General features: G+C 56.1%; 1 protein-coding gene across 4 annotated transcripts in view; it reads right to left on the bottom strand.

Moving 5' to 3' along the window:
• Nucleotides 1-26,366, bottom strand: part of Chst11 (carbohydrate sulfotransferase 11) — a 151,625-nt gene that overhangs the window by 124,260 nt on the left and 999 nt on the right. The window contains exon 1 of one of the 4 annotated variants that reach the window (XM_087192740.1): nt 17,723-20,232. The exons of 2 other annotated variants lie outside the window; for them this stretch is intronic. The gene's annotated coding sequence lies outside the window, so the exon portion shown is untranslated. Of the gene's footprint in view, nt 1-9,020; nt 11,130-17,722; nt 20,233-26,366 lie in introns of those variants that run through there. One more of the 4 variants, XM_087192741.1, reaches the window with a different exon arrangement.

Here is a 26,366-nt window from a genome sequence, read left to right as displayed (position 1 = left end):
ATTATGGGTCTCATGAGCACATTTCTCAAATTACAAGCTACCAAAATACTTTACAATCATACGATGGGTTCTTGACTCCTCTATTAACAGGGAAGAAAAAGTCCCTCACATAACCTTATGAGAACTACTAACAACTTCTCCCAGGAAACAGGGAAGGCTTTGTCCGCCACACAAGATGTCCTCTCGGCCTGTCGCCGTGTCCCTCGTGTTGATTAGGGAGGACACACTGCACAAACAGCACTTCCACGATGAGAAAGAAGCGAAGTATGGCGGCAGTGCTCGCATTCAACAGTCAGCGACTCCCTGCAGATTCAACTCTGCCCCGGAAGCACTTCAGCCCCCATTGATCTCGCAGGCTTTAACCAGGCAAGAGGGGCCCTGCATCCCCGCAGCTGCAGCCAGCGAGGCCACGCAGGTGGCCTGAGCACTAACCAGGCTCCGAGCGCTTGTGTCACCATGCATCAGCTGCACACGGTGCTGATGGCTCCGACTCCCCCTGCCCGTGATGCTTGGCCGCAAACTGGACCACCAGGCAGAGGAGCGCAGAGCAAGGCTGCTGTGTCCCCCATGAAGACTGCCACGAAGTCCTACTAAACAGAAGCAAACAGGCAGATGGCACATTTCACAGCCCCGTGAGACCAAGTACCCTCCAGGCTTAGTGAGCTCAACATCCTGGTTCCCCCGAGCCGGCTGCTGAAAAAGGAGATGACCTTCAGGGTCTTGTGGGTCTTGCAGTAGATCCACAAGATGGAAGGGGCCTGGGTCCCTGAAACAGAATGAGGGGTGTAGCTGTACTGGTCAGCGTTCCTTGCTATGACAAATATCTGAGGGCATCAACTTAAAGAGAGGAAAGGTTTCTCGTGCCTCATGTTTTGGAGGTTCTAGCCCTGAGCGACTGGCCCCGTCACTTTGTGTTGAAGACACATGGCAGCCAGAGCAACTGCTCCCTAGGTGCCCAGGGAAGAAAAGGAGGGAAAGCGCAGGCCTGGGTCCCCGTGTGACACACCTCCAGTATGACGGCGAACCTTCTAGAGCTTTCAATGATACAAACAGCCCGCTGTGGCACGCGGGCCATGGGCTCACCACCACTGCCCCAGAAAATCCACCAGGCCCCACCTCGAGGACTGCACTGCCGCCCACAGCACCTCCCTGGGGAGCCAGCCTTTGTCACTCAGACCTCAGCAGGGCCCTTAAGTTCCAAACTACAGCAGCTGTCCAGCCAGGGCAACCTGGTGAGACTGTTGGTGAGTGAGAAACAAGCTTCACGCATGTTTTAAACAGCCTGGATTTGGGGGTTCTCGCTGCAGGAGCCCACTGCCTCAGATAACACAGGCAGCACGGCTCAGGAGCACCGGGCTCACTGACAGGAGCTGTCACAAGAGTGCAGTGTCCCGTGTCATACGTGAGTTCTACTCTGCTGCACCCATCGGCACCCCCCAGCTTTAGTTTTTGAACAAGGGTATCAGAGGACAGAGACTAAGCTTCCTTGCCAATGGCATTACAGGGTAGCAATTAGCACCCACTCAGTGCCAGGCCCTTCTCTAGCCACAGAGGGACAGGCGCGTTTTCCGCCCACATACACAGCAGCAGGCAGGAGACCCGCAAACAGCAACACAGAGTTACACGACGCAGGCGCGTGCAAGGCACACACAGCAGCAGCTCCTTCCTCCCAGGGGAAGTGGGTTGGGAAACTCATCAAAGAGAAGCCAGCCCGGCCAAGACCCTGGAGATGAGAGCAATTATTCTGGTTGTGCCGAGGTCACGGGGAAGCTGCAGGAGGAACAGCTGCAGCAATGCAGAAGGAAAGAAAAAGCACTTAGAAAAGACAAAAGTGTGGCTGCAGAAAGGCTCAGGGGTCAGCTCCGCGGAAGACGGCTGGCCACACAAATAATCACCCAGACGCCTCGGGCTGGAACCCATCTCCTCACACGACTGCAAAACCCACACTGCTCCAGCCACAGAGTTAGGGCTGACACCGCCTGGGGTCCTGCGGCTTCACGGGACCGGCAAAGATTCTGATCACTCCGGACCAGAGTGAGACAGTGGCCCCGCTGTTCCTGCCGCACCTCAAGGTAGCAACGGTTATTCTGTTTTGCTAACGTGCGACGCACTTGCTTCAGTGGCAGTGTGAAGCCTGCTCGCATTCAAGGCTGTCCGTGGCACGGGTAGGCCCTCTCCCAGGCTCTTCTTTTTTTGTTGTTTTCTTTTTGTTTTGGGTCTCGCTGTGTAGTTCAGACTGGCCTTGAGCTCATTATGTAGCCCAGGCTGGCCTCGCACTCACAGCAATCCTCCTGCCTCAGCCTCCCGAGTGCTGGGATTGCAAGTATTTGCCACCGAGCCCCGCTGTCTCTCCTGACTGAATCCACGCACTGCCTGGCAGCCAGCAAGAAAGGCAGGGACACAAACCACACACACAAAGCAACTGCCCCGAGAGGTGAGGAGCCTGCCGGTCGCCAGAGCAACGCACTGGGGCTTCGAACGGCAGCTGTCCAACCCCAGCACAGGGGTGACCCAGGGGCAGAGCGAGCAGCAGGTGGGGCTCTGGGCAGAAGGAGAGCAGGGCTGAGGGGAGGAGCAGGCCTGTCCCCAGGGTGTGGCCACGCAGGGTGGCCACTGGGGTCCCCATCCTGGGAAGGGCAGCAGGGGAGGGCGTGGGTCTGCCCCGCCTTGGCATCCGCCCTGCACCGCGCTCTGCGACCTGGGTGCCCAGTGAGCACTGGGCAGCGTGCTTCAAAGTGCTCCCAGAGCACCCGCTGTGCCTTCGCCACATCTCAGGACCTTGTGGGCCAGGCCCTGCTGCAGCACAGGCTCGAGGGCAGCACGGACACAGGACCTCGGTCACCCCCAGACCAGCTAACTACAAGTCGGGGGCGTGAAGGGCAACCAGGTGACACCCCACCTCCCAGAATGTTTCCCTGAGAGCTGACTTCGGTCCTGCTCCAGCCTCAGTGCCTGGCTGGGGCCAGAGAGTGGGGTAACCCCGGAGCGAAGCTGCCATTCATCACAGCCGTCACCCAGAGAACCCAGCGCCCCTCCCACCCCGGCATCAGACACAAAGCAGGCAAATGTGACAGACCAGAGAAAGATGCTAACAAGTAACAGGAAGTGGGTGAAGGCGCAGCTGCCAATCCAGCTTCCTGAGTCACTTGGAAGCCAGGCCAAGCTCAGGCCTCACCAGATCTACGACGGGGAGAGGGCGACAAGGTGGGTCCCAGGAGTCTGTCTATGTGGAGATCGGTCTCCATAAAGGGAAGCACCCTGCCCTCTGCCCAGCGGGGCCAGCAGTAATGAGCACCCTGCCCAGGCCATGGGCCAAAACTGTCCCCAGCACTGCCGATGTCCCCAGGGAGAACAGCCCAACGGAGCCGCCGCCGTAGACACAGCAATCTCCTGCCTGGCCAAGCTTCTGGCAGAGATGAGGGGTTTGCGTGCAGACCATTGGGGGTCTGTCCCCTCGGGGTCTGGGAGCCAAGAGAAAAGGAGGCTATGAGGTCAAGGGCGGCTCCAGCCCTCAGGAAGCAGGTGTGTGTGAGACAGACAGACAGACAGACAGAACCACAGCTTTGGCCCTTGGCATCAGCACACAAAGGGCTACGGCAGGGCTTCTCGTTGCCCACCAGGAGCACCTGCTGGACAAACACAGATGGACGCGGCTCCACTGCAACCCAGCAGACTGAACCAGATCCTCCGGAGGGGTACAGAGGTCCTGAGACCCCAATCACCCCAGCCCCGCCCAGCGGGCAGGAAGCACCACACCGGAACATTCTCAGGGCCCCGAGTCCCTGAACTCAACCCAGGGCCTGGCTCCTCCTCTTCCACGCGTGTGAGTGACAGCTGCCTTCAGGAGGCCAAGCCATCGAGGAGCCCCGGGGCCACAACTGCGATCCAGATGCAGACACAGAGGGGCACCTAGGGAAGGGACTGGGAGGCACTGCAGGCACGGGGTGCTCACGGGATTGGTGCCAGCTCCGCCGCTGCCTGAGCTGCCCCAGACGCCAGCTGCTCTTATAGCACAGGGCGCACTGCTGACAGGTGCAGGCAATGTGGGACGTGGGACTTCACAGCCCCAAGACCACAGTGGTACAAAGTGAGCCTCTTTCAGCCACCAACTCTCCCCAAGTGACGACAATTACACGCCACTGCCTCGGGGGGACAGCCAGAGTCAACCACTTCCGGCTTCGGTTTCCTCCATCCACAGTTCTGGGAAAAGGCAGAAAAAAAAGCTAACGCTTCTAGGGCACATCTAACATGTGAGACCCTTTGCACAACAGGGTGTGAGCATCTCGAGCTCAAAAAGCCTGGTGGAACCCAAAAGCACATCACCAGTTTAACGAAAGAGCCTATCCCATACTATTTCCCCTCGTCCCACAAAATTCTCTTCTCCCCGGGGAGTCTCCCTCTGTTCATTCACGGCCCTTCTGTGGCTTTTCTTGTCAGCTTCCAAAGCAGCGTCTGGGGCAGGCAGGGGGACTGGGTCCTGACTGTCACATGCTGGTGAGCGGACATGCAGCGAGAATCGTGGCAGCACAGGTGGAAGGCGGGTCCCCAGTGTGGCAGGGCTCCAGGGACACGGGGACCCCAGGCTGGAAGCTGTAAGTCTGAAGACTGGCTCCCAGGCCAGAGAAAGGAAAGGCGCCAGGCTGGCTGCTCCAGCACCCGCGTGGATCTCCTCTGATCGGGAATCGTCATCGCACCTGTGGGGGGACCACAGCCCCGGCTCCTGGTCACACAGCTAGGAAGCAGCTGATCTTTGTCAGAACACCGGCCCACGCAGTGCCACCCTGTGAAAGAAAGCGGGGATCTGCCCACTCACCGACAGTTCCTTCCCTCTGGTGCTAATACCTCTAATCACATCGGCTACAGGCGAGCCGTTGGCCTCTGTGTCACCGAAGACCCAGCGCTCGGGACTCGCTCCAGCTTTACCAGGCACTGTGCGAAAGGCAGAATCGCAGCCCTGCCCGAGGCCCGGACCCAGACCCACACTCGAACGAGAATTCAGGGATTCTCCCGGCAGCTGCGTTTGAGCAGCGCTGATGAGATCCTGCTGCTGACTCCACGGGGACCGTTCTGTGCATTCTCCTCTCCTGGGCCTCGGTCACTGCATCGTCAGAGCCACTTCCTGAGGCTCCTGAGCACCCCACACAGGTCCCTTTCTCTTCACTGGCTTTTCAAGTGGCTGTCAGCTCCCCAACGTGGCAGGGTGCTGTCTCCCCGCTCACTCACACACTGCTTCACACGGGGTGAAAGGGGCCACGGCTAGCTGCAGAGGGACAGAGATAAATCACCATTCCCACGCTACTACCTCAGTCCACTGCCTTCCCCACTGACTGGTTTTCCTTTCTTCTGCCTACAGCAACTAGCAGGTCCCACCAGTGCTCCTAGGAGTGCTCAGGTTCTTTGGCCATGATTCCCTGACCACTCTGAACACCAGGCCCTGGAGAAGAAGGTGGAGCCACTGGGATGGCGGGGTGCTGCCCCAGGAGTCTGGGAAGAGGCTAGAGGTTTGCCACAGCCGTGCTCCACCCTGGAGTCCACAAGGGCCACGCGTGGTAGGATTTACAACATCCACTGCGACTGGCACCAGGGTTTCCAGTTCGCCAACTATGGTCTGGCTGCTAGCAGGACCCGGAGCTGAGGATTTGCAGACTTTGCCCAGCCCAGCTGTGACTGCAAGTCCAGTTCTCCAGGCTCAGTGCTGGTGACCACCCCTATGTGAACCGATTTCACCCTCACAGATGCCTAGCAGGTGCTCAAGGTGCCCACCTGAGCCCATCTTACCGGACTCTGACTCTGACTTGCCTAAGGTCAGACATCTAAGTGGTTTGGGCAGGACTGGAACCCCAAGCACCAGATCGCATTCCTGAGCAGGGAGAAAGAACTCGGGATCCGGACCCTTCCCCAAGACTGGCCACTGAGACTGGGTGATTTGTCCAGGACCAGGCAGTGGCCCCTGTGACTTCTGCACCCCGGGCACGTGCCCGTCCAGGAGGTGGCCCAACACCTGTCCCTGCGGAACCCAGGGGCAGCCGGGCAGCTGCAGACCGGAGGGAGAACCCATGCCTCAGCATCTTCCTCCCCACCCACTCAGCGCTGCTCCCGGACTCTAGCCACTTCTCCAGCCCACGGGCCTGACAAGAGAGGCCCCGATGGTCCGGGACAGAGGGCATCACCAAGTGGCCTACACTACGGGCTCCGTTTGAGCAAATGCGGCCTGAGCTGGGGAGGGAACCTAAGGGCTCCACTGTGCGCTGGGCAGGCAGGAAGCCCTCGGGGATCAGAGCCGGGAGCTCCCTCCCCGCTGCTCCCCGGAAGCCGCCACACTGCCCAGCGCTCGACAGCTGGAGCTGCTCTCCCTCCAGCCCTACACCAGCCAGGGGCCAGCACTGAACACCCCATCCCCACCACAGGGGCTTGGGACCCTCTTCTATCACAGCCGGGGGTGCAGGGCGCTCACTTCAACAGGCTGCCTCCAACTACTGGGGCTCGAGGCCACACAACCTGCTTTCTACCCATTTCCAAGTCGCCAACCGTAGAAGGGCAGGGCAGCCTTGGGCTGGCAAAACACCAAAAGGGAGGAGTCAGAAGCTCCCGCCCCCCTTTCTTCTTCATTTCTGCAAAGCTTGGCTCCTCTGGCCCCGGGAGTCACGGGCCTTAAAATAAACCATTAAAATTCTCTCCAGTGCACATCTCTAAGCTGAGGCAGACACACTGACCTGTCACCTCCCAAGGTGGAAACCAGGTGGTCAGCGTCCCGTTAGCAAGCACCTGGCCTGGACAAGGGGACATGGTGCTGCACAGCACAGAGATTAACCAAGATGGAGCTCGGGCTGCCGGGTATTCACACCAAGGATTAGAGAGAAGGCCCGACAGCAGCGCAGCGGAGGCAGCTCGCGGAGGGGAGGCTGACCAGGGGCCTCTCATCCGATGAATCAAGGGAGGAAACAAACCACGATCGCAGCCCAGGAGTGCAGCTCGGACTCGGCCACAGGAAAAACACAGTGCGAGGGTCACTCACGGTCCAGGATAAAAGTCCACCGTGCACACCACAGAGCCGCAGGAATCTCATTATCGTCATCAGAAGACACTTGTGGAGCGCATCCCCCTGAGCCTGGGGGAGGGCTGGCACAGGCAGGGGGTGAGGGAAGGCCCCAGGCCCTCTGGTGGCCCTGGGAGCAGAGAGGGGACTGAGCAGCAGCGTGACACAAGACTGACACAAGACGAGGCCTGAGAGGACCCTGTGAGTATTTTCCTCCCGCCCTTTCTCTCCCTTTTCTTTTACTCTGATCCCTCCCAGGCCGGGGAGCCCTGTGGTCCTTTGATTCCCACAATAACGACTCCTTTATATGCACAAAGCGCTCCAGTCCTTCACCTTCCTGTTTTCCATAAAGGATGAAAGGCCAAAGCCTGGGCCCAGGGAGCAGAGCTCATGGCCTGCGACCTCACCTGCCCGGGGTCGGGTGGCTGGAGCACAGCCAGGAGCCTGCACTCAGGGACAGTGTGTCCCCTCCGCCCACCCTGGCAGGGACCAGGACGGGGCTGTGGCAGCTGGCACTGTCTTCACTCTGCCCAACTCTGCCCACACCCAAACACACCCCAGCCTCGGTCTCCACAGACAGCTCCGCATATCAGAAAAGGAGCCAGCATCCTCTCCTTCCCCAAAAACCTCATCCAAGAAGCACTTGCTAGTCGGGAGTGGCGGCAACGCCTGCAGCAATGCCTGTAATCCCAGCACTCAGGAGGCTGAGGCAGGAGGATGCTGAGAGTTCAAAGCCAGCCTGGGCCACACAGTGAATTCAAGGCAACCTGAACTACATAGGGAGACCACTGTCTCCAAAAACCAAAAGAAGAACAAAAAAAGCGCTTGCTGAGTGCTGCATACTTTAAGATCAATATAAACTGAAAAACAAGAGCCATGGTGCCTGCTGCAAAGAAAGTAAACCCCAGAGGGTGAGACCTAAATTAAACCAGCACTGGGAGGAGCAGGGCCGGGAGCTCCGGGCAGCCTCCGCTGGGCGTGGGGAGCAGTGGCTGGGCTGGGAGGGGGCAGAGGGACTCAGGGCAGGTCACAGGAAATGCAGAACGAAATCGCCTCTCTTCAAGGCTTGAAAAGAACACGACGCAGAAACAACCCCTCCACCTAAAGCTGCTGTGTGACAGGTTAAGCAATCCTGACACAAAATCCAAACTTGGAATTTTTCGGTGTGCCAACTGACGCCACAAGGGGAAAATCTCGTATCATGCACATTCGTGTACAAAACCACTGGAAGCGCTGTATAGAATTTCCAGCAGGGAAACAAGTGAATTTCCCCGTTAGACCTGGGCCCCACCCCAAGACATCCTGTCACTGATATGCAAATGTTCCCAAATCCAAAACCCTTCCAGTCCCGAGTACTTCAAATAAGAGATACGCAACTGTAAAAAGTTCCTAGAAGAAATGTTCACAATAGATTTCTTTTTTCTTTTTTGAGACAGGTCTCACTAAGTAGCCCAGGCTGGCCTCAAACTTGAGGCGATCCTCCTGGCTCAGCCTCCCAAGCCCAGGGATCACAGGTGTGCGCCACCACGCCCTGCTAAGAAACACTAGCAGCGCCTTCGCTGCAGAAGACCCTGAAACGCAATGAGGCACCCGAGTGTCCAGGCTCACTGAACCGTCCCGGAATCCATCCCAAGAGAACCCTGGACATCATCACAAGTTGCACAAACACTCAAGCTCCCTTCCGGCCATGTCACGTAACCCAAACATGAAATCTGTCAAAAACTTCAGTGCAAAGACTTTGTAGGGATGCTTCCAAAAAGAGCGTCTGACGGCTTGGCCGACCACGCACTGACGTAACCCTGTCCCTTGCAGCACAGCTCCCCGTCAGGCCCAGTCTGACCACGCCACCTCCTCCTCCTCCTCCTCCTCCTCCTCCTCCTCCTCCTCCTCCTCCTCCTCCTCCTCCTCCTCCTCCGGCTTCCTCAGGGCTGGCAATAAAGCCTTTCACACAAAGCGGCCCAGATGCTGGGGAAGGGGGTCTCACCTCACAGAGCAGAGAGGCATCAACATGGCAAACATCACAGCAGGAAAGCCAGAGTCCCACGGCCAGGAGCGATGGCCACAGATGGGCAGGAGGTGCCCACAGCCCGCGGACCCAGGGGGACTCCCACTGGGGGCCAGGCAGGCACAGCGCAGGAGGGGCCTCTGGGGCATGCTGGTGGAGAATCGGGACAGGAACCCCTTTCACACAGGAGGAACGAGGACCAGGAGAAGTCAGGACAGCGCTGAAAGAGCCAGGCAGTGTGAGTTTCCGGAAGGGGCAGTAACAAAACCCGCCCGGAAGTGCAGTGTCCAGGCCAAGGCTGCAGCTCCTCCCGTGCTGGCCGGCAGTGTCCCCTTCATGCTGTGTCCGACATGGCCTTGGTGCATCCGAATGTCCTCTCTGACGAGGACCCCGCGCTGGCCTGGGCCACCCAGTGGCGTCACTGTCATTTGAATTCCTCTGAAGACCCCCTCTCCCAACAGGCACAGCAGGTCCTGGGGCCAGGGACTTTCCCACATGAGTGTGACCAACAGCGGCGGCAATACGTGATCGCCAAGTGCCAATCACACGGTGATAAGCTAAACTCGGGACCAGGGAGCCCCCAGGAGACTTGGATTCTCGTCCCGAGCTCCCTTTGTCTGTCCCTCAGTGCAGGGGCGAAGTTACCCAGGACCACAGGCACTGCAGGGACCTGCACGGCCCGCTCCACGTCCAGAGGAGCCTTTCTGGGGTGAATTCTCCTGAACCCCTCCGTCCCCCATCCTTGGAGCACACTGTAAAACACCCTGCAAACTCGGTCTGGGCTTTGGGGCCAAGAAACAACATGCCACATTTTCTTTCTCCTTTTTTTCTTTTTCTTAGTCACACAGTTTAGGGATTAGTTTGGGAGACGAGCTCTTAATGGGGACTTCATTTTATGGAACCAAAATAAGAAAAAATGTTAACAAAACAAAGATTGAGAGGCAGCCCTGCAGCCTGAGCAGGTCCATTCCCTTGGCCCTGTGCCATTGTTTGCTGATAGGATTAACAGATCTGAGAGACCAATTGGTCCCCTGACTTGAATAATGTACCGAGTTTTCCCTACTGCAATTTGAAGCATTTGTTAATACAATAATCCAACTACAAATATCAGAACCTGGACGGGGAACTGTGGTTGGCAGTCATTCCTAAAGCACCTAAAGCAGACCCGACTATTACTGACCTAATCCAAAAGCAAAATTAAATATGATCAAGGTGGACACAAAATCCCCCAACTCCTTCCCATTAATTTTTTATTTCGCAGGCATTCCAGCTCAACCACGGCTTAACAGAAAGCCCGGCACTGTAAGAATGAACCCTCTCTCGTAAAGATAATTCACTGACTGCAGCACCTCCCTCCACAAAAAAACCAAATCCAGGAGTTGAACAGGGTCACATCTCTGTTCCTCACCTTCCCTACTATTCACAAGACCTGAGGGGCAGGCAAACCACAGTGCAGCATCTCTTAGCCCCCAGGGTACAGGGCGAGGGGACCCCGAGCCCCAACTGCTTCGCCTGGGGGAAGGAGCTGGTCCTGGCCTGATCCTTCCTTGATGTGGGTCAGCTCTGGCTGTGAATTTTAAACGGCAGACTTGGGGTACAGCGTCCCTGGCGTCAGGCATCTGGTTCAAATCCAAGCACAGGCACAGTTACCTAAAGTCTCCATTTCCTCATTTGCAAAGTGGGGTGAAAACAGAACCTTTCTCATGGAATTGTAGTGAGAATTTATTAAATCATGCAAGGTATGTAGGGTACTTAGCACTCAATAAAGGGAGCTATTACATTTTACTAGGACAGCACTAATTTATGTATTGATTATAATGTGAAGTATAAAGTAATAAAACCAGGTTTTGTTTGTTTCAGGGTTTTGAGTTTTGTTTTAGTTTTTTGGGTTTCTTTGAAGCGGGGGTCTTACTATTGTCCCAGGCTGGCCTTGAATTGGAGGTGATCCTCCTGCCTCAGCCTCCAGAGTGCTGGGATTACAGGCCTGCGCCACCGCGCCCAGTAAAACTCTACTGTCCAGCCGCAAGGCGGAATCGGAACACACTCCTCAGGACTGGGGCCATCAGAAAGGGGAGGGTGTGAGGGCCCTGCAAGCCACTGGGAGGAAAATGAACACAGCCCCTACGGAGCGGAGTAGTGTGGCCCTGGAGCAGACAGCAGAGCTGCTCTGCAGTGCAGCCCTTGCACTGCTGGTCCACAGCCGAAAGGATGGAAAGCCAGATTCGAGGAGCTCTGCACCCCCAGCTCAGTGGCGCCACACAGCAGCCAAGTTGCGAGCTGCCCCACGCTGCGGGACTGGTGAACACAGAAGTGAGGCGCCCTGTGGACACAAACCAGGTCACTCAGGCCGAGGACATCGGGCGAAGCAACGTGAGCCAGACACCAAAAAGGAACAGCACGTGACCCCGCCCGCACAAGGCGCCTGAACTATCAAACTCAGAGAGAGAAAGCTGAGTGGCTGTGGCCAGAAGCTGAGGCAGGTGGGCACAGGGCGACGTCCGTCGGGGGCAGAGACAGTGGGTGGGGGCACCCAGCCTGCCCCAGCCCCGCACAGCCAATTCCACAATTTAAACACTGAAAGTTACTTTTAAAAATCTGTCTAAATCAGCTGTCCGGCCAGCCCCACCCCACAGTGGGGTCTGTGAGTTTGGGGGGACTCAGAGCACTGATCTGCCTGCATCCAGTTTGCTTGGAGGCAGTGCTGGACTCTTTTTTCTGGCACTGGGGATCGGACTCAGGACCTTGCACTTGCAAGGCAAGCACCGGAACCACTGAGCTAAATCCCCGGCCCTAGTGCTGGACTCTGCTCATGCTGTGAGGCCAAACCCTGCCCGGAGAGTCGGCTCACTCACCTGTCCCAGCCTCCAAGCCCCTAGCCCTGCTGTCACTTCTCAGAGGTCAGGGCCGGAGTGAGGAGGACCCCAGCAGCCAGGCGGCGGCAGTGGAGGGACAAAAGCCCTGGCTCCAGCTCTTTCCTCCAGGGGGACCCAGAGGACACTCGGGGAATCACCCTGGTGACTGCAGCTGCACCAACAGCTTCCTGCTGCACTGCTAAGACCGCTGGCCTGGCGCCCTGGAGGAAGCGCTAAGGGAGGGGTCCCACGCTGCACAGGGTGCCCCAAGAGCAAATGTGGGACTGGTAATCCTGGTGCCACAGTGTGAAAGGCAAGCGAGGCCTAATAAAGGGTGTTTGGGCCACAAGGGCCCTGCCCCGGAAGGGACTCCTGCCAGGCGTCGTGGTGCATTCCTGTAGGCCCAGCACTCAATAAGCTGAGGCAGAAGGGTCTCTGTGAGTTTGAGGCCAGCCTGGTCTGCACAGTGACTTCGGGTCAACCTGAACGACAGAGCCAGACCCTGTTTGAAACAGGAAGGAAGGAGGGAAGGAGGGAAGGAGGGAAGGAGGGAAGGAGGGAAGGAGGGAGGGAGGGAGAGAGGGAAGGAAGGAAGGAAGGAAGGAAAAAGAAAAGAACTCAAAGAATGGTCTCATGCAGATTACAAGGGCATGAAGCTGCAAGCTCATGTTTCAGTCCCTCTCTCTGTAAACAGCAACCCTGTCCGGTCTCTTGGGGCACTGGACCCAAGGGCTGCAAGGGTCACATCTCCCTCGTGGGTCTTGTGCACCTCAGAGTCCACTCATGTGGCCAGCAAACCACTGGGCCAGCAAACAGTGCTTCACCTGTTTCATTTTCTCATCTTGTTTTGGTTAAGAAACTGCAGGGCCGGGGATTTAGCTCAGTGGCACCACACCTGTCTCACAAGCACAGGGTCCTGGGTTCAATCCCCAGTACAACAAACAAACAAACAAACAAAGAACCACAGTTAAGAATATGCGACTTGGCTGAGAGCCAGAAATCCAGTGACTGACAAGGGCAAGTGGTTTTTTTCAACCTGAAATTTCCTGAGTTACATCCGGAGTTCTCAGCAGCACAATCTTAATCAAATAACCTTCCACACCAAGATGCCCTGTTCCGTGGCAACGTCTCAGGGCTACACCTTGTTCCACAAGCACAGAGAAATCATCAAAAGCTAAAGCTAAAAAAGAATCCCTACCGGGCACTGCAATGTGTGCCTGCAGTCCCAGCAGTCCCAGGCCCCATTTAGGAGGCTGAGGCAGGAGCATCACCTGAACCCACAGGTTCAAAACCAAGCTGGACGACACAGCAAGACATCATTTCAGAAGACTAAAAATAAAAATAAGCCAGGGGCAGTGGTGCACATCAGGAATCCCACGGGTGCCGGGCTAAGATGGATATCGGAGGAAGCCCGAGACCCCAACACCAGGAAGGCTCGGCAAAGGCCCCTGCATTTGTCTGTGAGCACCGGTCATTGTCCCACCATTTCCCACACTGCACCCCAGATCTGCAGATGCTTTGACTGCACCCCCAGGCCCATGCTCACTGCTCAGCAACATCGGCCCTTGGAGGAGCCCGTCCTCCTCAAAGGCTTCGGGAGAAAGCTCACCTCCCACGTCAAAAATGCCCTGGGCCAGCGTTCAGCAAAAACAGCTTCAGGGCTTAGCACAGAATAAAACAGCAGCATCCCTCCAATCCCTCTCCTGGGCTTTGTTGGCTTTTTCTGTTTGTTTGTTTGTTTGAGACAGGGTCTCCTGCTGGCCTTGAACTCACCACGCACCCCAGGCTAATACAACAATAGCCATGGGCTTCTCTCTCTTCCTCCCTCCTCAAATACCACCTCCATGGGCCACGTCCAGTTCCCAGAAGTCCTGGGCTCTGGCTCAAGTGCAAGGTTAAAAAACCAGCCATCTATAAGGTGCAGTTGCACCAAGTGTGGTGGCCCACGCCCACCTGTGACCCCAGCACTCGGGAGACTGAGGCAGGAGGATGGCAGAGAGCTTGAGGCCAACCTGGACTGCATAGTGAGACCCTGTCTCAAAAAGCAAAACATGCCATTTCTAAAGCCCCATCAGGACGGGGGTCAGCATGCTGAGTCTGTAACATGATCGCCAGTACCTAGGAGGGGCTGGGACAGGACAGTAAACAGAACATCAAAAGCCCCACCCTCCTGGAGTTGACATGCTGCATAACAAACTACAAAACTGCTCTAAGATTCTTTTTCTTGGGATTGTTGCAACACTGGGATGCAGGCTGGGTGGACACTGCCAGCCATCTTGCCACCATGAGGACAGAGGAACAGGAATGCGGCTGAAACATCAGACCCCGGAGGCCTTGGACCCTGCCTGTCACACTGATTTTTTCGGTTTCCTTCCATGTCGTCATTTTCAGTTTTAGACTCCCTCACCACTCTACAACCTCCTAGAATAGAAAAACGGCCCCGTGCCTCCCCTACAAACAACAGAACCGTGGACCACATTAGGTTATGGTCCTAACTGCCCTCCAAGCTGTGGAAACTCCCTGGCACTCCGAAAGCTACAGGCAGCACCACCCTTGTCCCGAGGGCTAAACCCCCTGGGCACTGCCTGGGGGGGGGGCTCCCTGGGTCCCCAGGATCCTGATCTGGCTTCAGCCTGCGCTCTGCGGTACTTGGATATTGAGCTGTGGGCAGGCGCTGAGCCCGGCTTGCAGATACCGAAGCTAACTGACGACATCCTATCTAACAGGAAACCTCACCACCACTGCCGGCTATTTTAGACCTTGTCTCGTTCCCCCATCCGCTGCCACCGCAGCCAGGCTGCTGGGAAGTCAGGCTGGACAGGACGGGATGGACAGGGATGGCGTCCACTCCAGGATCCCAACACGGAGCAGCTCGAGGGCCGGGCAGCTCCCTTGGCCTGCAGCGTGTGGGAGACTGGTGTGGTCCAACTGCCCATGACCCACCACTGTTCCTGAGGGGCCCAGCCTCCCAACCCGCAAGATTGCTTCCACCGTGACCCCAAATGACGTGGGATGAAGATCTGTGCACAAATAGTTTTTTTTGTTTTGGTACCGGGGATCGAACTCGGGTCCTTGCACTTGCGCAGCATGTGGAGAAACCACTGAGCTAAATCCCCGGCCCATCACAAATGGTTTTTTGAAAGGGAAAAAAGGGTTTTTAAATGTGCAAGAGAATGATCAAATCCAAACACGTCCAGGCCTGAGCTGGGTACAGGCAGAGGTGGTGCCCGGGATGCCCTGTCCGGGGTGTGTGCATGCATGTGTGGTGCACACGCTTGTGAGTGACTGGGTTTTGTCTCTGTCCTTCACTTACCCCTTTGGGACAGCTCCTCCGGATGGGGGCTAATGGGGAAATAAAAGGGATCCAGAAGACATCCCAGCGCCTGAGGACCCCATGCCGCTCAGCAGGCAGCCTTGGACAGGAAGAGGATGCGGACCAGGGCCATGCCCACCAGTCTGGGCTCCCCCCACTGCGCACACCCGGCCCCAGGGCGGCTGAGGTGCACCCCAGCTCACAGGTGTGGAGCCCCACTTTTCCTTCCTCCTGCCACTCCTGAGGGTGAACCCAGGGGCATCACTGGCCCCAAGACACGGAGACTTCCCCGGGCTGTCTGTTGCTGGCGCAGCCACAAGGCAACATTTAGAATCCCACCCTCCGGTGCTTTTAGGCTATTTCCTACCCTGCACGGCGCCCATCCATGAATAACCTTCCCTCCCACTAAAGAAGGTAACCGAGGGACAGGATGTAGCTCAGTGGCACCACATCTGCCTCGAAAGCACAAGGTCCTGACTTTGATCCCCGGTACCACAAAAAAAAAAAAAAGAAGGCAACCAAAACCTCGCCAGCACAGCCCGAGTTCAGTTGGAGAAAATGAGTTTAAAACTTCTGCCTTTCTGCTGAAACGAGAGACTTCAAATGGAGATTAAATGTCACTGTCTGAAAAACAGAGACCTGAACCTTCTGTGGCTCCCCAGATCCCAAGACGAACTCCGAACGTGAGAGCCCTCGGCAGCCTTGGGATCCTTGGCCACCACCCCTCCAGCCCGGGCCCCGGGGACCAGATAGCCCAGGTCCCCGTCCCCTGTGCCCCCCTACCCAGAGTGGCCACAGAGTGGCTGAAAGGTGGCTGTGTGGACAGAGACTCCCGTAAGTGCGAACTGTCACACTGGGCTCCTGAAGACTGAGGACCGACAAGATCTAAAATGCAGCCGTGGTGTTGACAAGCATCTTCCTATTTTAGATATTAATTCCACCTGCTCCTTTTGACGCCTTCCCCATCGTTCTGCCGGTAGCTGGCCGCGTGTTTCTGCTGCTTCTCAGTGGGTCATCAGCCCAGCCTGCCCTGGGACACACGTGTTCCTACAGTGGCCCCAGCTCTGCGACTGCCCACGCTGTCCCATGTGTTCCCTTTCTGGCAAATCTACAACTAGCAAAGGCATCACAAGGGTAAGGGTTGTTCTTGCCAGGCGTGGTGGTGCACATCTGTCACCCCAGCACAGAGATGGGAGGCTGAAGCAGGAGGATCCCAAGTTAGACTCTTGCCTGGGCAGTTTAAAGACTTAATGAGCTCCTGTCTCAAAACCTAAGGAGGGTGGGGGGTAGCTCGGTGTGAGAGTCCTAGGTTCCATCCCCAGTACCAAACAAAAGACAGTTGTTCTTGGTTCTCTTAAACAACAGCTCGCTGTAGAATCAAACTGAAAATCAAATCGCAAGGATACTTCTGGCACCCGCATTCCCGCCATTCTTTCCCACACACCCCTGGGCGGCCGCTGTGTGCCAGGCACTCTAGGTTTGGGGTGCGGTGGCCCAGCTCGGAAGACTGGAGACCGGGGCGTTTCTTAACAGTGGCACCTTTGGGTGCAGAGGAGGAGGGGACAGAAGGAGGGGTCCCCGGGGGGGAGCACAGGAAGTGGACGGGACACAGCCCGTGAGGAGAGATGATGTCGTCTGCACCTGGCCACAGCACTGCTCCCTGGAGGGGCTGAGCTCCACGGGGACACTGCAGGTAAAACAATCAGCACCCGCGCTCACTAAGTGAAATCCAGAGCAAGAAGCCCAGGCGGCAGCGGCGGCGGTGGCGGCGGGGTGAAAAGTATCGTCCTTGGTATTGGTTGGAAGCGAGTTCGGATCCTGTTCCAACTCTCTAGCGCCGCACTGGAAACTCTGGCACTACAGCAGCTTGGGCTGTGCTGGGCCGCAGAGGGGCCCTGACCCCCCAGAGGCCAGCAGCTGTCCCGCCACTGGTGACACCCAGGCCTCCCCAGGCGTGGCCGTGTGTCTTCTGCAGGGAGAGAAGCAATGGCCTCAAATTAATCGGGCTGGGAGGGCTGCGTGCTTGAAGTGACAGCGACTTGCAGCGTGGAGGGACTGGGCCCTGGATCAGGTGAGCACGAAGCCCAGCACATGCCCTTGGGCCCAGGCTGAAGGTCACAAGTGCAGCCCTGGTCAGAGGGCCAGAATCAACCAATCTCTCTCTCTCTCTCTCTCTCTCTCTCTCTCTCTCTCTCTCTCTCAGTTTATCTTTCCTTTAGGTCCAGCCCAAATCAGGGCTCCAGAATTGATATTTTTTCCTTTCTTCCTTCTTCTCTTCCTTCCTTCTCTCCTTCTCCTTCCTCTTCTCCCTTGCAGTCCTGGAGAAGAGTCCAGGGCCTCACACACACTAGGCAAGCACCCTGGCTTCTTTTTGATTTATTTTGAGACCCAGCCTTGTAAGTTGCCCAGACTGCCCTCCAACTGGTGATCCTCCTGCCTCAGCCTCCAGGACACCAGGTGTAACAGGTGTGTGACACTGCACCCAGCTTACAACTCTTTTAACCAAGTTTCAGTACCTGATCTGGTGACAAAGGCAGAGACGGGCCATGGCCTGGGGGGACGGCCGCCCACAGGAAACCCGGTGACACCTGCAGCCAAGGAGCAGGGTGGCGGAGCTCCTGTCAAGTCCTGCTCAGCACAGCACAGGTGCCCAGGAGGACAGAGGCCAGGCAGCTAATCCTCGGCCCTCAGCACCCGGGGCTGCTCTTCAGAAGCGGAAGTGACTGTTTTTCTCCTCCTAGCTCAGCCTCAGAGGCGGCCTTGCCGGTGCCCTGAGCTGTTTCATTTTTCAAGCTCCCAGGAGCCCAGGGTGATTATTCCTCACCGGGGAAAGAGCCGTGGTCTTTGCAGTCACCATGAAAGCACAGAGCCCACCTCTTCCATTGCAAATGAACTCTGCTTTTCCAAAATGGCCACAGCTGCAGAGCTAAGCCTGGGTGGGGGCAGAGAGGCCGGCCGGGCACAGCGGGGACACAGCAGGGACACTGGGGCACTCCCACGATCGTCCCAGGACCCAGGCCCAAGCCCAGCAGAATGTCTCCCAGTATCACACAGTGAGTCGGCTCGAACAGCACCCAGGCCTCGGGCGGAATCCAAAGCAAGCCTCTGTGCAGAAGCCTGGTGGGGCTCGCACTCCGGGAGGCTGAGGCAGGCGGACTACAGGTTTGAGCCCAGCCTAAGCAAGTCAGTGACTCAGGGAGACCCTGTCTCAAAATTTTAAAAAACTGTAAAAGGGCTGAGGGTGTGGCTCTCTCGGTGTGGAGGCCCTGGGTTCAAGCTCGAGTACCGAAAAAAGACTCAGGATGAGGAAGCCGACCCTGCGGCCACACGATGGCCAGTGGTCCCTCGTCCCCTGTCCTCCGTCCATCCATCACCGCTCCACGACGACACACAGGACACCCATCCACGCCGGGAAGAAGGCCGGCGCCCTGCTCAGGAAGGCCCTGGCCTCGTGGCGACTGTGGACGGAGCGGCCCCAGGGCTGGGATCAACAGCGCCGATGGACAGCATGGCGTGAGCAGGGACCCCCGAGCGAGGGCCACGGACACAGAGCCACGTGGCCATGGTGCCCTTCTGACAGCACGGCACTCCTTGTAATGTTCTTTTCCCAGTCTAGGGACCAGACCTGGGCCCTCTGCCCAGAGCGACACCCACAGACCTTTTTCTATTTTATTGAGAGACAAGGTCTCACTCAGCGGCCCAGGCTGGGCTGGAACTTGCGATCCTCCTGCCTCAGCCTCCCAGAGGTATGTGGTCCACCACAGCCGGTGAGATGCTTGTGCTTGGGAAATGGTGGCAGTAGCAGCATGTGCCACACCGGGCGTGATACCGTCAGGGCCATCCACACACCGTACACCACACTCGCCTCTGCTCTGTCTCCCCAGCAGACCTGCTGTCCCAGCGCCTGCACCAGTGCGTCTGGAACGAAGTCACCTGGGTTCAGTGGGCAGCTGTCCCCAACGCCGCTCGCGGGGCGCCAAGCTCTGCGCTCTCTTCACAGCGGTCAGTGGCTGGGGCCAGAGAGGCGAAAGGCGCCGGGAGCAGCGCGGCAGAAGGGGCTGCCTTCCAGGCCCCTCTGCATCCCCTCCGGCAGCCTCCAAAGTGCACTGCTCACTGAGAGCAGCCACGGCCCACTCCACTACCTGGGTTTTCTCCCCAGAGCTTTGAAGGAAACCACAAGGGCCAGAGACGCAGCGGGCCTCGGTGCGTGGCTCAGCAGACTCCTCTCCGACCGTCTCCGCCGGCTCTTCCCTGCCGCTGACCTAGAGCCGACTCCCCACCAGCAGCGCCGGGTTAATCTGTACTCCTGCCCACGGTGACACACACGGGTCCAACCGTCACGGGACACTGAAGACAAGACTAGGCCTGGGCTCCAAAGTCCAGGGGACACTGGACCTCAGAGGGCTCTGGGAGGGAATGAAATGTGACTTACGTGAAGATTGCAGCCAGGTGTGGTGGCACGAGCCTAAGATCCCAGCCCTGGGGAGGCTGAGGCAGGAGGATCACCTCGAATTTGAGGCCAGCCTGGGCTACGTAGTGAGTTCAAAATGGACCTACATAGTGAGACCCTGACTCAAAAAACCAAAAAAAGAAAATTGTCAGAAACACCCCATCCAACCTGTCACCCTCACTGAGCTATACATCCTCAGGCCTTTTTAATTCTTTTTATTTTGAAAAAAGATCTTGCTACATCAGTAAATGATCCCAGCTGGCCTTGGATTTGCAATCCTCCTGCCTCGGCCTCCCACATGCTGTGATTACAGACGTGCACTGCCATGTCTGGCTTGTTCTTGAACTCAGTAAATATTTCCAGACAGTCTGAGAGGCGGCAGCAGCGCTGGTAAGTCAGGCGTTTAGAGCAGCATCAATATATTCCCACTTGTGGAGCATTACACAGCCCGTGCCATTAGCCGGGAGTCACTCCTGAAGCCGGGCCTCACTCCAGACCCCAACAACCTCACAAATTCCCTGTGGCAAAGCCCTAATTCCGAGCCTGCTTACTCACGTGGCCCTGAGCCACTGCGGAAGGAACAGAGAGGGTGAGGAGACACTGGGTCACACCAGCAGCTGGGTGGGGAGACTGGAAAAAAGTCTGCAACATTTGCTTATTTCCTCTTTTTTTTTTTTTTTTGGTACAGGGGATCAAACTCGGGTCCTTGCGCTTGCACAGCAGCAGGCGGCAAAACCACTGAGCTAAATCCCCAGCCCCTGCTTATTTCCTCTTTAAATGGCCCCGAAGCCCTCTCAGGCCAGGATCAGAGGCTGGGGGTGCCCTCAACACCGTGAGAAGCCCCCAGCAGGTGAAGGACGAGCACACAGATCCATGGCTATTTCCACCACAACTTCCAGGCGGAATCCTGAATTCAAGGCCTTCTCTCCTTCCACTTCCCGAAGTTCAACCAAAACAGACGCCAACCCCGAGCCCGGGGCTCTGACGACAGCTCAGGCTAGGCGGACACCCCACACTGGGACAGGCTCCGGGGCGCAGGTGGGGTCCCCACCATAGCCTTCCCCGTCCCCACCGGAGGAGCCAAGGGGCCCTGGTTTGCAAAAGGCACCTGCACAATTCACAGAGGTGGCCTGGGCAGCGTCACCAGACAGGGACACAGCTACTTCATCTCACTCTGAGAAAGAAAAGGCTGTCCATGAAAGGTAGCATGTGGCGAAGATGCCATCGATGACGGCATGGGTGTCATAAAGCAGAACTGCTCATGGGGACAGGTGTGGGGGGACCCGGCCTGAGACCCGAGTCTTCTACTCCCAACTCGTCGGTTCATTTCATCTCTAGACATTTTATCAAGTGCTGCATAAGCCTAGTACTGTTTATGGATATTTTTATTCCATGGAGTGTACCTCGAAGAGTTTAAGAAATTCCCCCAAACTCAGTTAAAACTGTCCTCAACCAGGCAACCCTGTCATCCCAGCTACTCTGGAGGCTGAGGCAGGACAACTGCAAGTTTGAACCCAGCCTGGGCAACTACGGACTCAGCAAGACCCTGACTCAAAATAAAACAGAAAAATAAAAAGGGCTGCAGAGGAAGCTCCTTGGTGAGGCCCGAGCTCAACCTTCCGTCCTCCAAGAAGAAAAAAGCTCTCAAATCTCTCTGTGATTTGTGTGTTACTGCGCTAAAGCTGAAAGTGGAATGGCCCAGTTTGGAGCAGGGGTCGAATTTCGGTGGTGAGCACTTTACCTACCGGAGTGGACTGTCGGCCGCCTGAGGGTCAGCAGGACAGTGCAAAGCGGAGGCCCTGTGCCCCGCACCTGCCTCCCTCCTGCCCTGTCCTCCCAGGCAGCCGCAGCCAGGCAGCCTCACCCCACCTCTCTAGCCGCCTGTCTCCCTGCCTCCTCACAGGACGCTCTGACCTCCAGCCAGACGCGTGCCCCTCCGGGACCCACACGGTGGCTGGTGGCTGTCTCCATCCAGTGTGGACCGGGTCTCTGTCCCACAAGCCGCCCCGCCTGCCCCGAGCACCATCTGATGACCACAGGGGCACCGACTCCCGAGTTTGCTTGAGGACGCCCCCACTCCAAGCCAAACTGGAGAGGGCAGGCGAACATGCTGCGACCCTGTGTCCCGTGTCCCCAACAGTGCTGGGGGGGTCACTCTGCTTTTAAGTTCCCGTCAATCACACTGGATCTAAGAAGCATAAATGATAAGTTCTGGGGAATTTCCACGGGCAGATCAGCTGGTCCTGGGGCCCCTCAGGAGCACCTGCCTCCCCTCTGACTTTATAAAGATGGGGTCCCAAGATTCAAGAGAAGAAAAAACTAAAATACAAGAAAAAAAGGAGCAGCAGAAGGACTTGTGGCTCTTCCGAGTGTGCCCTCAGCAGAGGCTGGCGGCCCAGGCTCCCCAGCACCTCTGTGCCCCAGCAGCGCTGACCCTCGGTGGGTTTAGAAGGGAAAGGGCGGAGCCTGCGCCCGGAGCCCTTGATTTCCTGTTTTCAAATGGCTGAGCTGATAAAGCCGTTGGCGAGCAAAATGACTTTGCAAACTGCAGTCATCTCTGCGGGGCTTGGATTCCCCTACCCCAAATCCCTGGCTCACAATCTCAACACCACCCTTTCTGACACCCAGTTATCTCAGAAGGCAAGGAAAGGAGGGGTCCCCGCGGGAGTGGGGTGGCTCTGAGGGGAACTGCCCAAGGTAAGTGTCACCAAAAACTCCAAAACGGGGCCCTAAGCATTAGGGTAACTCCAGACCATTCCGCACAAGCAGAAAGATTCTCTAATGCAACATTACATTTGCGCAACAGCAACACAAAGAAGAAAGACGAATACTGGACTGGACCCTGCGAAGGGGCGGGGCAGGGGCGGAGACCACATGGGTCCACAAAAGCAAAAGGCTGGGCTTCAGTTTTCTGTCTCTAAGCTCCTAGTCGACACAATGATGTATTCGGCTAAAATATATTTCATCGAACAAGATACAGAATGTGTGACATGAGCTCAACTGTTTTTTCAATATATATATATGTTAGGTATCCCTTCTTGAAAGTGCTTAGGACCAGAATTATTTCAGATTTAGGATTTTTTCAGGTCTTAGAATATCTGGAAACACATGACGAGCCATCTTGGGGATGGACCCCCAAGTACAAAAGTAAATTCAAGGGGGCCGGGGATTTAGCTCAGTGGTTTCACCGCCTGCTGCGCAAGCACAAGGACCCGAGTTCAATCCCCGGAAGCAAAAAAAAAAAGTAAATTCAAGGGCCAGGGATTTAGCTCAGTGGTGCCACACTGGCCTGGCAAGAGCAGGTCCTGAGTTCAATTCCCGATACAAAAAAAAAAAAGTAAATAAATAAAAGGAAATTCATTTGCGCTCTCAGATGCACCTTTTACACAGCCCAAAAGGGATTCTGCACAGTATTTTAAATGCATCTGGCCTCGGTTTCTGTTTTGCTTTTGTTTTGCAGTCCCTGGGAGTTCTCGGGAGCCCTCACACCCAAGGGCTTTACCACTCATCTGTCTGGACTATGACCCATCATGCCAGGCCAGGTGTGGGATTTTCCACTTGTGGCACTGCTGTGACCAAGGCCAGCCAGGCTGTGAATACACTACTATGTAATACAGAGAACAAAGGTGCTAGTGCCCTGAGCCAGAGAGCCACAGGACTGCTTCTCTCCTCTCTGACCCTTTGCAATGAGTTTAAAGTCATACATAATATTCTGCCTGACTGAGTGGAACTGCAAGGGGTAGGCAGGGAGGCTACATCCAGGCTACAATCTTTCAATACAAAGCCTGCTAAGTGACAGGGAAAGTAAACATGTTGCAAAAAAAAAAAAAGAGGGAGGGGAGGAGGTGTCCCGTCCCCGTCCCCCCCCCCCCCCCCCGCAGATATTGCTTCTCCAAACAGAAGCTCTCAAACAAAAGCCACAGGAAGGCTCAGAGTGTTCAGGCTGGACTCAGATGCAGCCTGGGGGCCTCTGTTCTGCCCCGCCTATGACAGCTCCTGTGACAGCTCCATCAAAGCTGCAGGTATTCGAGAGACATTTTAATGCAAGGGGAAGAATTTCCACAGCAAGCCTTCCCCAAGGGACTCAAAGGTGCAAGGAAGCCACAGGTATGTAGCCAGGACCTCACCCCGTAGGAGTCGCTCACACCTGCAGGTGTGTCTGGCTAGAAGATTTCTGTAGGTCGACAGCTAAACCAGGCCAGGACACCTGGGGTGCGTCACATCTGGGCCACAGTGAAAATGGTCTGGGCCGGTCTCAGAGGACCTCAGCGTCCAGGAAGGCAGGGGAGCATCCCCGACACCAGAGCCAGAGGTTCCAGCCAGGCAGCCTTCTCAAGCCTTGCAGCCGCCTCTCTGAAACCTGGAGAGGGCTCTGCTTCTCTGGCTTTACCAATCTTGTGCATTCAGCACCTACTATGTGCCGCCCGGAACTGTGTAAACATCTGGACTCCAGGGGAGCCTAAAGCTGGGTCCCCGCCCTAAAATGAACTCTTACTGAAGACTATTAACTCAGAGGGTCAAAGGCTTCTAAAGAAAACCGCCTAACTGACGAGCCTGGCGGTTGCTAAACTCTCCGTGGGGTAATGGGTGGCCAATTATTCACCTTCACAAATGACCCAAGGTTAAGGATGAGAAAAGGCTGAAGACAAGGGCCCCCGATTAGAATCAGAGCGGGAGGGCCAGCCCCTGCCAGCTGTCAGCTCCCACTGTCTCTCCCTCCTCACCAGCCCCAGACGCCACTGAGGCCTGAGGTCCATTTCCTTTGCAGTGCTATTTTCTATCCCACAAACAGGGATCTGTAACTGGCCAGAGGGCTCCAAATTTTTAGCAACACAATCTGTGCCATGCTGGGGTCCCTTCTGCCTTTCCCAGGTTGACCTGGACAGACTGCAGGGCCAGGCTAAAGGTTCAGCTACCTTTACCCTAAGGGTCACAGAAATACTGCTGTGAATAACTTATAAAGAAATTCACATACGATGGTGCACGCCTGAATTCCAGCACTCCAGGAGGCTGAGGCAGGAAGGTGGCAAGTTTAAGCCCAGTCTGGGCAGCTGAGGGACTTAGCAAGACCCTTTCTCAAAGCAGAAAATAAAAAAAGGTTGAGGATGTAACTCAGTGCAAAGACCCCGTGTTAAATGCCAAATCAGAAAGAAAGAAAGAGAGAGAGAGGGAAAGAAAGAAAGAAAGAAAGAAAGAGGAAGGGAGGGGAGGGGAAGGTCCAAAGGAGGGAACTCTTTAACAGTAGGAAAAATTATTTAACATCACCTGTCCAAAGCGTAACAAAATGAACCAAAAAGAGAATGCTTAATATGGATTTCAAAGCATATTCATGCCCCATGTAATAATAAACTATTAACGCAGAGTTTTTGTGGACCTATGTGTGATTTCAAATAAGGAAGACCTTTCAATTAGACTATCTGCAATTCCACATTCAATAGAATGATTTGGAAGTAGGATTTGCTATGGACTGGGGGGGAAAAAAATCACAAAATCATCATTTAGAGGTCTGAATACTGAACAAATACGATTTCTTGGGAGGAAAGAGGACAAGAAAGGGAAGGTGGGAGGAAGGAGGAAGATCTGAGCCATGGCTAGACTGAAAAGCCGGCAAGAAAGCCACTTGCGAGTCAATGTTCTAACGAGAGCTGGAAATTCTAGCAAAGTGCCAATAGTTTTCTTCACAATACATGTGACTAGAAAGTTACTTCCTAACTCTGGCCCAGGATCCACAAAAGGGGAATTTCTCTGGACTCTTCACAGGTACAACGAAGCTAAAGCGTTCCTACCGTGGGCTGCTATTCACTCCTGATCTTCATTTCTGCAGTTACCTGGCAGGCCCCATCCCAGGCAAACCTGAATAGGTCTGGACACATCTCCCGAGTCAGAGCAACTCACCAGGCTCTTTGTTTCTGTGGCCTGAGTCCCATTACACAGCACACACCCATCCCCAGAGTCTGGCCTGCTCTCCAGCCACTCTGGGACCTGGCACTGAGATGTCCTCTGTCTGGCCCTGCCTGCTGCAACCAGCATTGGCTGTGGGCAGGCACCCGGCTCCATTTTTAAATTCCCTTAGAAGTTTCACAACCACAGGTCTGGGTGAGGAGACAGCACCGCTCTAGTTTGCTGACATGAAACTAAAAATACCCAGCTGTGAATAAAACGCCATCTTTCACGGGCTGGCTGGGGGCTGGAGGTTCCATGTGGTCACACTGACGGCTGGCAGCGAGGGCGCCGCTCAGGCTGCAGGCCCCGCGGGGCAGAGGGTTCTGTGTTCCCTGGCTGTCAAGGAATCCAGGCCGGCTGCCCCGCCTGCTGATGCGGAGAGCAGCGTTATTTCTGCCATCTGTCCTGACAGGCTGGAGGGCTTCGGAGCTGCCTGCTGTAAGGGTAAGGTACACAGGCAAAGAAGGGGCGGCAAAATGGAAAACACCAACCCGTATCCCTGGAAGGAAATGTTTCCGCCTCCCTCCTCCTTGCAATTAGAAAAGCAAATTATTGCTGCAAGAAAGGGAACCCGGGGGCGTCAGAAAGGGGTTTCGCTGGCAGCGAGGCTCGGGGGAGGTCTGCTGCGAGGGACGGGAAGGAGGGGGACCCCGGGACCCGAGCTGCTTCTGGGCCAGTCCTACCTGCCAGCGGGGCGCTCCAGGGCTCCCCGCGCTCTCAGATCCCAAACTTTCCTTCTGTCCCTCATCCGTGTCCTCGCCCCATCT

Source organism: Heterocephalus glaber, unplaced genomic scaffold (assembly GCF_053883595.1).
Source record: "Heterocephalus glaber isolate CG9 unplaced genomic scaffold, H.glaber_assembly_v1.0 deba00001572, whole genome shotgun sequence".
Lineage (NCBI taxonomy): Eukaryota > Metazoa > Chordata > Mammalia > Rodentia > Bathyergidae > Heterocephalus > Heterocephalus glaber.
Note: the sequence above shows the minus strand (reverse complement) of the source record. Positions and strands in the feature narration are given on the sequence as shown.